We start from the raw sequence: 10815 nt of genomic DNA, 5'->3' as shown, positions 1-10815 counted from the left end.
TTTTAGAAAAAGCTGCTGTTTTGGCACATCAGTTTCAGATTGTTAGGAGTATCTTAACGTAATCTTTACGAAATCCTAAACCTTAAACCTCTGGATTTATCACAACATTATTCATGCAGAATTAGTGGGGCCACTGTGACTTGAAATGAAATGTGATTTTTCAGGCTTTATTTATTATTCATTTTTTTTGGCTGCATTGGGTCTTCATTGCCGCACGCGGGCTTTCTCTAGTTGCGGCAAGTGGTGGGCTGCTCTTTGTTGCAGTGCGAGGGCTTCTGATTGCAGTGGCTTCTCTTGTTGCGGAGCACAGGCTCTAGGTGCATGGACTTCGGTAGTTGTGGCTCGTGGGCTCTAGGGCGCAGGCTCAGTAGTTGTGGCTCGAGGGCTTAGTTGCCCCACGGCATGTGGGATCTTCCTGGACCAGGGCTCGAACCCGTGTCCCCTGCACTGGCAGGCAGATTCTTAACCACTGTGCCACCAGGGAAGCCCGATTTTTCAGGCTTTAAATTGAGGTAATCTGGTGAAATTGTTGACACTGTTTCTGTGACCCATCTGAACTTTACATTCAGATACCTGCAGGTTGAAATTTCTGGGGAAGAAAGAGCTAAGAGCTTGAGAGGACGGGGAGTGGGTACCAAACCAGAATCCAAAGTCAGGCTTCAGTGCATTCAGTAATGCCTTGTCAGGGTGACAGGATCCTCAACTGGTAAAGCTAAAGCTGTTCCATTTAGCACCAGTGAATGAGCCCACTGACTTTCAAACAAACAAAAGAACCAAACCTGTCTTTCAGTGGTGGAGATATTAAAATAAAAATGCATCACACATCTATTCTTTCTATTCTTAAATGCTTTGTTCATTCCTTTCCAACCCAGAAAGTTCCTGCTTTATCTGATATCCCTGCTGAGCTTTCTTTCAGACTGATTTTCCAGCCAGGTTGAATGTATTTGAAAAGGAAAAAAAAAAAAAAAAGAGAGGCCAAGGCAATTACACAGGGTCATTCTAGGAGCTAGTTGGGATTAATACCCTAAACTGAATCTGATCTTTGCTGGTTCTATCTCTGGATATGCTTGCATTTATCCCTAAATTATAAATTATATTTTTAGAGTTATTAGTTAAAAATAAAGACTAAACTAATGAGTAAAGAGACATATCTGTATGCTAATGACTGAAAAAAACCCCAACTTTGTTAGAAGATGAGTTTTCTCAGTTTTTAGGACTGAAGGAATCCCAGTAGTCTTTCAGATTCTTTAGAGATTTTCAGTGTTTCAGAAAGCCTGATAAAACTTAAACTTTTGCCCATCAGAAGACTAAAACATTAAATTTCTTTGTTTTTGGCTTAAATTTTATCAACTAAGTCCTGGTTCCCTCATCTAATTATGATTTCTGATTGGTTGTTAAGTGTATAATTTAAAATAGGAAAATTATTCAATAAATGCAGTTGCAAAATATTTCAAAAAGAGATCTATGGGGGGACATAATAGATGTTCTTATTGGTGAGGTTAGAATGGGAAGTATTGCTGTAGAGGAGGCTGAGAAGTTGGGGCTGGTTACAATTTTTCAGGCAAAATAGCAGGGAGAGGTGTTCCCACCAGGGAGCCATTGAAAATAAATTTATGTTTAAAAAAGGGTCATTAATGGGAGTTTGCCAAGAATAGCCAGCAACCCCCTCTACAAACACAGGATGATACAGGATAAATGAAAAACCAGTAGTGACTTTTTTATTTTTGTCTTTAAATTCATTCTGTGTCCTAATATGTAAATATTATATAGCTGTGTAATCCACATTGCCTGTAATAGTTGTCAGTGTACTCAAGCAATCTGTTCTCTGTGTTTTTCCTTGACTTCTAGGTAATTTCTTTCCCTGGGACTCAGCAACAAATAGCCCCTCATGCCCTTTCTGGTGCTGGCATCTAAGATGTAAATTGTAAGTCCAAGTTTGCAAAACATTGTTAGTATTGCTTTGGCAAGGCTTAATGAATAGATAGGTAAGAAAATGGAAACTTCTTAAACGTTTGTTGAAAAGATGGTAGAATGGCAGAATTACACTAAGGAAATTTTACCTTCTAAAAATTGTGTAAAGGGCTAGTCTTGTATGGAACAGTTCTAAAATTCCAATAATACTATTCTTCTGATGTTATTTTAAGGAATGTCAAATGTTTAAACCCAAGGGTCATTTTCTTTTTGAAGCCTTCTCCTAACCTCCACCTAGGATTAAGTTCTTATGTTTTCTTATAACCTCCTTTCCTCCTAGCACTTAAACTGCGTGTCATACCAGTTGTTCTCAGAGTGTGATCTCCAGACCAGCAGCATCAGCATCACTTGGGAACATGAGAAAAATGCAGATTCTTGGGCCTTACTACTGAATCAGAAATTCAGGGGTGAGATGCCCTACAATCTTTGTTTTAATAAGCCCTCCAAGTGATTTTGATATCCACTGAAGTTTGAGAACAGTTGCCTTATATTAACTATAGTTGTCAACATTGTTCCCTTATAATGGACCAAGGCCACTATAGTTCTTTTTTTAAAAATAAATTTATTTATTTTTATTTATTTTTGGCTGCATTGGGTCTTTGTTGCTGCACGCAGGCTTTCTCTAGTTGTGGCGAGCAGGGGCTTCTCATTGTGGTGGCTTTTCTTGTTGTGGAGCACAGCCTCTAGGTGCGCAGGCTTCAGTAGTTGTGGCACATGGGCTCATTAGTTGTGACTCGCAGGCTCAGTAGTTGTGGCACACAGGCTTAGTTGCTCCGCGGCATGTAGGATCTTCCTGGACCAGGGCTCAAACCCGTGTCCCCTGCGTTGGCAGGTGGATTCTTAACCACTGTGCCACCAGAGAAGCCCCTACTATAGTTCTTAACATAGTGTCCCAAACTTAGTAGATACTTGATTATTTGACTTGAGAGCACAGGTATATTTTGTCAGGGGCTGCAGCAACTGTAAGACATCATCTGTCTTGTAAGAGAATACGTGAGAAGAAGAGACTAAAATATTTGAGGTTGTTTTCTTTCCCTTTTTTATACCACAGCTGCTTGGAAAGCCTGAACAAAAAGGCCCATAAAGTATGGACCAACAAAAGGATAAAAGATGCGGAACCAATGAGATATGTCTTGGTACGTATCTACGACATGAGTAATGGGCCTTAACAACTTTTTCCCCATAGTTCATCCTGTGAATGGAAGAGTAGGAACCCTAAAACCTGATTTTAGGGACGAAACTTTATAGCCAGAAAGTCTTATTACTGTTACACAAACATAATTTAAATCACCTTGATAGAACTTTTCTGTGAAGATGAGTGAACCTGGTTACCAAGGGTTTTGAAAGGTTGATTTTTTTTCAGTATAAATATTTAGCCCAGAGTACTGAATCTCTTTTTACTACACCATGGGTATAAAGTATAGATTCTCCACATTCAGCAGCTTTGATTTTGTATGGGCATAGGACTAGTACATAGTAAGATCATGCCTCTCCTAAAGCGTATTATAGTTTAATAGTAATAAATCAGAATGAAAGGAGGTTAAAAGGAGACATAAGCCACCTGTTATGGGAGCCTGGGGGAATAGTTAGGACTTGAGGGAATCTAGGCAAGCTTTGAGGCAATTATTTTTAAACTTTGCTTTTTTAAAAAAGTATTTTTCCATAAGTTAATTTGGTCTTTTTGAAGCTTTGACCAAATGTTATGTTAGAAACCCAAATAAGTGATTCTATTGTGCCTTTTTCCAAGGGACTCAAAACCTCTTAAAGCAGGATTTGAGTAAATCTGGCACCCATGTTTTGAATGATACAACTGCCTAATAAGTGATGACTTATTAGGGTAGTTGACTCGGTTTGTCTGTCTGTTATCCCAGAATAATTATTATTCCCCCTTTCAAGCTCAAGAGTATCCTGGTTTGGAGGAAAAATTATATGGTCCCCCAGTTAAGACTGCATGCTCTTTTAGGGGAAGATTCCATATAGCTAAAATATGATAAAGGAAGACAGTTTTATATTTTAGGGCCATTTTTCCTGGGAAACAACCTTTTGTTTTTATATAGTCTGGTGTTAATATACCAAAGTATAATTTAAAAAATTCAAAATATGTGTAAGGTCTTAGTCAAGAGATAAAAGTAAATCTTGTTTATATTCTGTAAAGCTAAGTGAGAAAGTCAGTAGCCCCCTACCCGCTCCACTTTGTACCAAATATACTGGAATGTGCTAGATGCTAAAAGTGTCTAGTGTTCTCCCTTCTATTTTAGCAGAAGAAAGAAAAAAGATCATTTGAAAAGGATCTAGAAAATACTTAGGTAGGGATAGGACCCCTAAGGGCAGAAAATATTCATTTGACTAAAACTTCTTTAAGTCTAAATATACCTGGACTAGTCAGTAAACTAGCAAAACCCCAAACTCATTATTTTAAAAGGATTAGCTAGCTGCAATAAAAAATTACAGCTTAAGAGGAACTAATTTTGACCTGTTTTAAATTGGGTCTTGGTTCAGTTTAAGCACCAAGTATTTGAATATCTCCTAGATGCACAGCACTAGGCTAATGAGGTAGCAAATATAAAGCAGTATGTGCTTCTGCCTTCCTTCCCGAAGGTTTGTGGTTTGGTTGAGGCCGGAGACAGGGAAGGTTTAAATGAGGTGAGGATTAAGAATTGGACTTAAAAAAAGCTAGAACAGGGATTTGAATAGTTGAAGGGCAAGGAGTGACATTGTAAAATGAACCGAGTGAAAAAGAAAAAACATATTTAACATGGGTGTAAACTGACTTCTGCAGAGTTAGGAAGGTAGATTTGGAGCCATGTTTCAAACTCAGCTTGTCATAAAAACTATATCCTTTAAGCACGGAAGATTCGTATGGAGAATTGATTGAAGAAGGTTGATATGATGGTCATATAGTAAATGACTTGGAGGTAGGAGAAAAAGGTGGGGGGATAAAGAACCTAACTAAGGAATAGCATTATGGACCACATGGTGACTATATTTCCCCTACAAAGAGAAATAGGCAAATCAGCCCTCCAGCCCTTTGGTTGAAAAATAAGGATATGGCTGACAGGGAGGAAGATGGCGGAAGAGTAAGACGCGGAGATCACCTTCCTCCCCACAGATACATCAGAAATTCATCTACACGTGGAACAACTCCTACAGAACACCTACTGAACGCTGACAGAAGACCTCAGACCCCCCAAAAGGCAAGAAACTCCCCACATACCTGGGTAGGGCAAAAGAAAAAAGAATAAACAGAGACAAAAGGATAGGGACGGGACCTGCACCAGTGGGAGGGAGCCGTGAAGGAGGAAAGGTTTCCACACACTAGAAGCCCCTTCGCAGGCGGAGACTGCGGGTGGCGGAGGGGGAAAGTTTCGGAGTAGCGGAGGAGAGCACAGCAACAGGGGTGTGGAGGGCAAAGCGGAGAGATTCCGGCACAGAGGATCGGTGCCCTCAGGCACACACCAGCCCGAGAGGCAGGTCTGCTCGGCCTCCGGGGCGGGTGGGGCTGGGAGCTGAGGCTCGGGTATCGGGTTTCAGTCGGAACGCAGGGAGAGGACTGGGGCTGGCGGCAGGAAGAGAGCCTGAGGGGTTAGTGCACCACGGCTAGCCCGGAGGGAGTCCGGGAAAAAGTCTGGAGCTGCCGAAGAGGCAAGAGACTTTTTCTTTCCTTTTGTTTCCTGGTGCGCGAGGAGAGGGCATTAAGAGCGCTGCTTAAAGAAGCTCCAGAGACGGGCGCGAGCCGCGGCTAAAGGCGCGGACCCCGGAGACGGGCGTGGGACGCTGGGGCTGCTGCTGCCGCCGCCACAAGGCCTGTGTGCGAGCGCAGGTCACTGTCCACCCCGCCTTTCGGGGAGCCTGTGCAGCCCGCCACTGCCGGGGTCCCGGGACCCAGGGACGGCTTCCCCGGGAAAGCGCACGGAGCGCCTCGGTCTGGTGCAACGTCACGCTGGCCTCTGCCGCCGCAGGCCCGCCCCACACTGCGTGCCCCTCCCTCCCCTCTGCCTGAGTGAGCCAGAGCCCCCGAATCAGCGGCTCCTTTAAACCCGTCCTGTCTGAGCGAAGAACGGACGCCCTCCGGCGACCTACGCGCAGAGGCGGGGCCAGGTACAAGGCTGAGACCCGGGAGCTGTGAGAGAAGAGAAGAGACAGGGAAATCTCTCTGTGCAGCCTCGGAGGCAGCGGATTAAAGCTCCACGGTCCACTTGATGTGCCCTGTGTCTGTGGAGTGCATGAATGGACAGTGAATCATCCCAAATTGAGGAGGTGGACTTTGAGGACAAGATTTAAGACTTTTTCCCCTTTTCCTCTTTTTACAACGAATTATCCCAAATTGAGGAGGTGGACTTTGAGAGCAAGATTTCAGACTTTTCCCCCTTTTCCTCTTTTTACAACGAATTATTCCAAATTGAGGAGGTGGACTTTGAGAGCAAGATTTTCGACTTTTTTCCCCTGTTCTCTTTTTGTGAATGTGTATGTGTATGCTTCTGTGTGAGATTTTCTCTGTATAGCGTTGATTCCACCATATGTCCCAGGGTTCTATCTGTCCCTTTTTTTTCAATAATTACTTTTTAATTTTAATAACGCTACTATATTTTATATTTTATTCTATTTTACTTTACCTGCTCTTTCTTTTTTCCTACCTTCCCTTCCTCCCTCCCTCCCTCCGCCCCTCCTTTCTTTCTTTCTCTCTTTCTTTCCTTCCTCCCTCCCTCCCTGTCTTTCTTTCCTTCTCTCTTTCTTTCTTTTTTCTTTCTTCCTTTCTTTCTTTCCTTCCTTCCTCCCTCCCTCCTTTCTTTCTTTCTTTCTTTCTTTCTTTCCGTCCTTCCTCCCTCCCTCCCTCCTTTCTTTCTTTCTTTCTTTCTTCCTTCCTTTCTTTCCTTCTTCCTTTCTTTCTCTCTCTCTTTCCGTCCTTCCTCCCTCCCTCCCTCCTTTCTTTCTTTCTTTCTTCCTTCCTTCCTTTCTTTCCTTCTTCCTTTCTTTCTCTCTCTCTTTCTTTCTTCTACTAATTCTTTCTTTCTACTTTTTCTCCCTTTTATTCTGAGCCGGGTAGATGAAAGGCTCTTGGTGCTACAGCCAGGAGTCAGTGCTGTGCCTCTGAAGTGGGAGAGCCTACTTCAGGACACGGGTCCACAAGAAACCTCCCAGCTCCACATAATATCAAGCGGCGAAAATCTCCCAGAGATCTCCATCTCAACACCAGCACCCAGCTTCAGTCAACGACCAGCAAGCTACAGTGCTGGTCACCCTATGCCAAGCAATGAGCAAGACAGGAACACAACCCCACCCATTAGCAGAGAGGCTGCCTAAAAACATAATAAGGCCACAGGCACCCCAAAACACACCACCAGACGTGGACCTGTCCACCAGAAAGACAAGATCGAGCCTCAACCACCAGAACACAGACACTAGTCCCCCCCACCAGGAAGCCTACACAACCTACCGAAACAGCCTTAGCCACTGGGGACAGACACCAAAAACAATGGGAACTACGAACCTGCAGCCTGCAAAAAGGAGACCCCAAACACAGTAAGATAAGCAAAATGAGAAGACAGAAAAACACACAGCAGGTGAAGGAGCAAGATAAAAACCTACCAGACCTAACAAATGAAGAGGTAATAGGGAGTCTACCTGAAAAAGAATTCAGAATAATGATAGTAAAGATGATCCAAGATTCTATTTCCAAGATCCAAAATCTTGGAAATGGAATAGACAAAATGCAAGAAACAGTTAACAAGGACCTAGAAGAACTAAAGATGAATCAAGCATCGATTAAAAACACAATAAATGAAATGAAAAATACTCTAGATGGGATCAATAGCAGGATAACTGAGGCAGAAGAACGGATAAGTGAGGTGGAAGATAAAATAGTGGAAATAACTGCTGCAGAGCAAAAGAAAGAAAAAAGAATGAAAAGAACAGAGGACAGTCTCAGAGACCTCTGGGACAACATTAAATGCACCAGCAGTCGAATTATAGGGGTTCCAGAAGAAGAAGAGAAAAAGAAAGGGACTGAGAAAATATTTGAAGAGATTATAGTTGAAAACTTCCCTAATATGGGAAAGGAAATAGTTAATCAAGTCCAGGAGGCACAGAGAGTCCCATACAGAATAAATCCAAGGAGAAATACACCAAGACACATATTAATCAAACTGTCAAAAATTAAACACAAAGAAATCATATTAAAAGCAGCAAGGGAAAAACAACAAATAACACACAAGGGAATCCCCATCAGGTTAACAGCTGATCTCTCAGCAGAAACTCTACAAGCCAGAAGGGAGTGGCAGGACATAATTAAAGTGATGAAGGAGAAAAACCTGCAACCAAGACTACTCTACCCAGCAAGGATCTCATTCAGATTTGATGGAGAAATTAAAATCTTTACAGACAAGCAAAAGCTGAGAGAGTTCAGCACCACCAAACCAGCTTTACAACAAATGCTAAAGGAACTTGTCTAGGCAAGAAACACAACAGAAGGAAAATACCTACAATAACGAACCCAAAACAATTAAGGAAATGGGAATAGGAACATACATATCAATAATTACCTTAAATGTAAGTGGACTAAATGCTCCCACCAAAAGACAAAGATTGGCTGAATGGATACAAAAACAAGACCCATATATATGCTGTCTACAAGAGACCCACTTCAGACCTAGAGACACATACAGATTGAAAGTAAGGGGATGGAAAAAGATATTCCATGCAAATGGAAATCAAAAGAAAGCTGGAATAGCAATTCTTATATCAGACAAAATAGACTTTAAAATAAAGACTATTAGAAGAGACAAAGAAGGCCACTACATAATGATCAAGGGATCTATCCAAGAAGAAGATATAACAATTGTAAATATTTATGCACCCAACATAGGAGCACCTCAATACATAAGGCAAATACTAACAGCCATAAAAGGGGAAATCGACAGTAACACACTCATAGTAGGGGACTTTAACACTCCACTTTTACCAATGGACAGATCATCCAAAATGAAAATAAATAAGGAAACACAAGCTTTAAATGATACATTAAACAAGATGGACTTAATTGATATTTATAGGACATTCCATCCAAAAACAACAGAATACACATTTTTCTCAAGTGCTCATGGAACATTCTCCAGGATAGATCATATCTTGGGTCACAAATCAAGCCTTGGTAAATTTAAGAAAATTGAAATTGTATCAAGTATCTTTTCCGACCACAATGCTATGAGACTAGACATCAATTACAGGAAAAGATCTGTAAAAAATACAAACACATGGAGGCTAAACAACACACTACTCAATAACGAAGTGATCACTGAAGAAATCAAAGAGGAAATTAAAAAATACCTAGAAACAAATGACAATGGAGACACGATGACCCAAAACCTATGGGACGCAGCAAAAGCAGTTCTAAGGGGGAAGTTTATAGCAATACAATCCCACCTTAAGAAACAGGAAACATCTCGAGTAAACAACCTGACCCTGCACCTAAAGCAATTAGAGAAAGAAGAACAAAAAACCCCCAAAGTTAGCAGAAGGAAAGAAATCATAAAGATCAGATCAGAAATAAATGAAAAAGAAATGAAGGAAGCCATAGCAAAGATCAATAAAACTAAAAGCTGGTTCTTTGAGAAGATAAACAAAATTGACAAACCATTAGCCAGACTCATCAAGAAAAAAAGGGAGAAGACTCAAATCAATAGAATTAGAAATGAAAAAGGAGAAGTAACAACTGACACTGCAGAAATACAAAAGATCATGAGAGATTACTACAAGAAACTCTATGCCAATAAAATGGACAACCTGGAAGAAATGGACAAATTCTTAGAAATGCACAACCTGCCAAGGCTGAATCAGGAAGAAATAGAAAATATGAATAGACCAATCACAAGCACTGAAATCGAAACTGTGATCAAAAATCTTCCAACAAACAAAAGCCCAGGACCAGATGGCTTCACAGGCGAATTCTATCAAACATTTAGAGAAGAGCTAACACCTATCCTTCTCAAACTCTTCCAAAATATAGCAGAGGGAGGAGCACTCCCAAACTCATTCTACGAGGCCACCATCACCTTGATACCAAAACCAGGCAAGGATGTCACAAAGAAAGAAAACTACAGGCCAATATCACTGATGAACATAGATGCAAAAATCCTCAACAAAATACTAGCAAACAGAATCCAACAGCACATTAAAAGGATCATACAGCATGATCAAGTGGGGTTTATTCCAGGAATGCAAGGATTCTTCAATATATGCAAATCAATCAATGTGATACACCATATTAACAAATTGAAGAAGAAAAACCATATGATCATCTCAATAGATGCAGAGAAAGCTTTCGACAAAATTCAACACCCATTTAAGATAACAACCCTGCAGAAAGTAGGCATAGAGGGAACTTTCCTCAACATAATAAAGGCCATATATGACAAACCCACAGCCAACATCGTCCTCAATGGTGAAAAACTGAAACCATTTCCACTAAGATCAGGAACAAGACAATGCTGCCCACTCTCACCACTCTTAATTTAACTTAGTTTTGGAAGTTTTAGCCACAGCAATCAGAGAAGAAAAGGAAATAAAAGGAATCCAAATTGGAAAAGAAGAAGTAAAGCTGTCACTGTTTGCAGATGACATGATACTATACATAGAGAATGCTAAAGATGCTACCAGAAAACTACTAGAGCTAATCAATGAATTCGGTAAAGTTGCAGGATACAAAATTAATGCACAGAAATCTCTGGCATTCCTGTACACTAATGATGAAAAATCTGAAAATGAAATCAAGAAAACACTCCCATTTACCATTGCAACAAAAAGAATAAAATATCTAGGAATAAACCTACCTAAGGAGACAAAAGACCT

This window comes from Mesoplodon densirostris, chromosome 11 (genome assembly GCF_025265405.1).
Source record: "Mesoplodon densirostris isolate mMesDen1 chromosome 11, mMesDen1 primary haplotype, whole genome shotgun sequence".
Taxonomy (NCBI): Eukaryota; Metazoa; Chordata; class Mammalia; order Artiodactyla; family Ziphiidae; genus Mesoplodon; species Mesoplodon densirostris.
This window is presented reverse-complemented; position numbering follows the sequence as displayed.